The sequence below is a fragment of the Bidens hawaiensis genome, unplaced genomic scaffold (genome assembly GCF_021521415.1).
Source record: "Bidens hawaiensis isolate Kalapana, Puna unplaced genomic scaffold, B.hawaiensis_p1.1 tig00049390_1, whole genome shotgun sequence".
Lineage (NCBI taxonomy): Eukaryota > Viridiplantae > Streptophyta > Magnoliopsida > Asterales > Asteraceae > Bidens > Bidens hawaiensis.
Genome location: NW_027498844.1, coordinates 95,294 through 99,892, shown reverse-complemented (window position 1 = coordinate 99,892; position 4,599 = coordinate 95,294). Strand labels below are relative to the sequence as shown.

The 4,599-nt window shown below is 35.4% G+C and overlaps 1 pseudogene; it reads left to right on the top strand.

The window, feature by feature from the left end:
- The first annotated feature begins 2,175 nt into the window (after positions 1-2,175).
- LOC143597993 (putative disease resistance protein At5g05400) lies at positions 2,176-4,382 on the top strand (annotated as a pseudogene).
- Positions 4,383-4,599: the final 217 nt, after the last annotated feature.

The window sequence follows — 4,599 nt, the reverse complement described above, 5'->3', positions numbered from 1 at the left end:
ATTCGGAATATATAGATTATTTTCCAGGAAAATGAATAATACTTGTATTATTAAAACGGTTAAAACAACTAATAAAAAGAAAATATAATCATATCATCATTATCGTACTCAGTATATCCCACCAATAGCAAAGCTATGGTAGGGTCTGAGGAGGGTAAGATGTAGACAGCCTTACCTCTACCCCATGGGGATAGAGAGGCTGCTTCCGGTGAGACCCCCGGCTCGATAGTAGTTTTGCATCAAGCCTTGGACATATTACATAAGGCACATAGCACTCAATCATCGGGACGCCGGCTGATTGGTGCATGTACCCTTGTCTTTCGGCTATCAACGCCACCACATGATGCCTGATTAACCTTCCATCACTTTTAACGTTATTTTCACAAAATTAGTAAAATAACGTCAAAATTAGTGCAATTTTACTTTTGCCCACCTGAGGGTTCACACATATATCCCATATTGTTGTTACTTACCATATATAGAAAAAACTGTATTTACTAAAATACCCATTTTATTAAAATAAATCATAAATAGAGTAAAAATTATGATTGGTTGGATTGATTTCTCGTACTTCTCGCACTAAAAAATACTTCTGAAATGAGCCTAATCCTATATATATATATATACACTAAAAGCCAAATGTTAGTTCACTCACAAAGTTTCACTATTCATAAATTTTTGGTGGTTGTTTAACCGCGTTTGCTTTTCATAATTTTATTATATTAAAGGGGAAATGACAGCTATGAGTTATCTTGGGAAGATGCACTCTTCCTCAATTATGCATTGTTTATTAAGAATGTGTCAAATTTTGTTACAACGGTAACTTGGTTGTTTTAGGGTGTTTGGATTTTAGAGTGGATGAATAATTGGGGCGACCCTTAAGCTAAGAATCGATTGTTGACACTGGCAGAATGGTCGTGACATCACCAAATCACTAATTTCAAAACATGCTAAGTCTTATGATATATTACTGGGTTTTAAGGTGGATGCAATATTATGGCTATTGATTTTGAAATTTAATTAATTGTTATGCATATATTTTTTAGTTTCGGTATCGTAATAAGCGTCACGGAAACCGACTGAATTCACGTAGACTCGCCGCATTTTGTTTTAGTTCTAGTACCGCAAAGAATGTATGAAAACCGACCGAATGCAAATTCATTTTTCGTTTTAGTTATGTTGGGTCTTATATTTTAGACCGACGCATCGAATTAATATGTGGGTAAAAAATATATTGTTTGGTCTCAACCAATGGTGGATGGCATAAAGACCAAGTCATGCTAGACTAGTATTTATAAATGTTTTTATTCATTTGTCTAGTATGATTGAGTGTATTGTGTATTGATTGAGATCTAGGGTTTTATCCCTATGAGAGTCTCCTCCCCGGGATGAGCTCTCTCAGGGTGGCTGATATTTCTTGTGTATGTATGAATGTATGTATGAGTTGGTTCATCTTTATGAGAATCATTCGACTAATGATATCATACTACCATTTCTATCTTTTTTGTGTTTTGATTACATATATGGTTTCATCTTACTTTATTGATTATTGTTAATCGAATTAGGCTTTCTCGCAATACATCTCATCCGTCCAAATATCATTCAAGAGTGAATACGAGTGTGATTCAATCCTACTCTAGATTCGAGCTCCTCCGTTAATAATGAATATTCACGCTTCCGCACCGGGGCCCGGTTTTGTCAAGTTTCGGTACTGTAACAAACGTGACGGAAACGATCGAATTTGCATAAGCTCACCACCTCAATGTTGGGGATCAATGACGGTTGGATTTTACCAATGTTTGAGTTTTTACCAACCGACATCACCTCATTGGTCCACCTCAATTTTTATAATTCTTTTTGTTTTGGTTTTGTTTTAGTGCCAGTACAATAACACACGTAGCCGAATTGCGTTGACTTATCACCATTGGGGTTTTACCGACCATCCCGGCGCCAGGTAAAACACTAGTTTTGATTTAATAACAACAATTGGTTCAAAGTATACAATCTTGTCATTACCTATCGTGTTATTTGTTTAAATTTTAGAATTTATAAAAGTAGAAACTTTTGTTAACCATTTCAAGATAGAAATATTGTTCTTTAATAAGCATTTCATTCCCTTGTTACTTTTATTGTTTGTATTAAACAGCAAATAGTCAAATACTACACATCTGGAAGATGGAGTTCATAACTCTGATTCTTACTCCCGTTGTTGAATCTTTGCTTGTTCCTGTTAAGAGACACTTGGGTTTCTTAGTTTTTTCCTCAAGCATGGTCACAGACATGAATGCAAAAGTGAGGGAATTGGAAGGTGCAGAAGGGGACACGCGTACTCAACAGCAGAGGAATATAGAAAACAGTCGAGTGGTACCCCGTCGTGTCCCAGGTTGGTTGGCGGAAGTTGAAGAAATCAAAGCAAGTAAGGAGACAATTCCAACTGCAGGGGGAGGTGGATGCTTTAACATCAAGGCGAAGTACATAGCAGGAAAAAAATCATCTAAAATTCTCAAAGAGATAAACCGTCTCATGAACGAAAAAGCTGCGATGGAGTGGACCGACCAAATAATACCCGTTGGCACTGTTAGTCCTCCAAGACCATCAACCTCTGAAGCAGTTCATGAGGAAGACCAAAACCAAAAAGAATACCAAATCAAGTCCAGAGATTTAATCTTCAAAAAAGCATTGAAATCCCTTGAACCAAGCAACAATGTGACCACCAAAATGATGGCTCTATGTGGAATGGGTGGTGTCGGAAAGACCACAATGATGGAAGACCTGAAGAAGGTGGCCACCGAGAAGAAAATGTTTGATTACATTGTGAAGGTTGAAGTCGGGAAAAATCCAAACCCGATATCTATTCAACAAGTTGTTGCAGAGTACCTTGGTGAAGCTCTAACCGAGACAACTAAAGATACAAGGGCCGATCGTCTTAAGAAAAGAATTGAGAACATCTTGAAAGAGGGTAAAAAGAAGATTTTGGTAATACTAGATGATGTCTGGGAGAAGTTCAACCTCGGAGATATTGGATTGGCTAGTCCTTTACCAAATGGCTTCAAGTTGTTGTTCACATCCCGAGATGAACATGTTTGCAATCAGATGGGTGTTGAAACTAGTTTGATTTTCAAAATTGTTGTTTTGCAAGAAGAAGAAGCGAGAAAGCTATTTTCGGGAATAATAGGACTTGGACCAGATACCGATCCTGACATGCATCGGATTGGAGAAGATATCTTAAAGAGGTGTGGAGGTTTGCCTATTGCCATAAATACCATTGCGTCAACGTTAAAAGTTAACAAGAAAAGGCATGCGTGGAATGATTTACTTAATCGCTTTGAAAAGAAAATGTTTCAAGGCCTTGATCGTATTAAAGCAATTTTTGAGATTAGCTACATAAATCTCAAAGATGACGATCTTAAAGCTATATTTATTCTTAGTGGCTTGTTCCCAGAGGACTATAATATTGACAAAGAAGATCTATTGAGGTACGGATGGGGATTAAACTTTTTTAAGGAGATGTATACTATTGCAACCGCAAGAGACCGGGTACACACTTGTGTTGACACACTCATAGGTTTAAACTTATTGATCAAAAGTGATCATGAACAATGTGTCAAAATGCATGATCTTGTGCGTGATTTTGTTTTAAGCAATTTTACAGAAGTGAAACAAGCTTCAATAGTGAACCATGATAATAATCTTTCAGAGCAGCTTAGAAAAGAAGTTTCTTATGAAAGAATTCTTTGGAACTGCGGAGATAACTTTGAGTTACTGAAGATTTTAATCAGCCTAACCTTGCACTTTTGACTCTGATGGATGGGCAGCTACTCAACTTTTCTCAAGATTTTCTTACAAATTTGGAGAAACTTGAGGTTGTGGCATACGAGAATATGGATCTAAAGTTTCTTCCACAATACTCGACAAACCTTCGAGTACTATCTCTTCATTCGTGCTCGTTGGTGGACCATGATATATCTTTTTTTGGAGATCTTATTAACTTGGAAATACTCGACCTTTCTCACTGTGGCATCAAAAACTTACCATCTAAAATAGGAAAGTTGAAAAGGCTAAGGTTACTTGATTTAACAAGATGTGATGATAGGCTTTGTATTGATGATGGTGTCATACAAAACTTAGATAAGCTTGAAGAACTTTATATGGAAGTAAAAGGGCAGTATCTTACATTAAGGTTCACAGAAGCCAATTGTAATGAATTGAAGATGATTTTAAATAAACTTTCTACATGTGGAGGATATAGTGGAGTGTTTTTCCAAACTAGTGTTGATGGGAAAAATATTTACCAGAATGGTGTTTATAAAATAATATTTACCAAAATAGTGTTATTGAAAGTATTTATTATTTCTCACTCTAAATCTTATTGGGTAAAGTAAGATAGAAACATAACATGTCTCTATTATTATAATTTTAAAATAATAGCATTAACTTATATTCAAAATACATAATTTTTTTTTATATTTTTAGTTTAATACATACTATTAGTTTTAAAGAAACTCTAAAATAGTGTATATAATTAATTACACTCGATTTATCTATCTAATTTTCCAATCACACATTGGTTCTAAATTTGAGTCATTTATCTTTTCATTT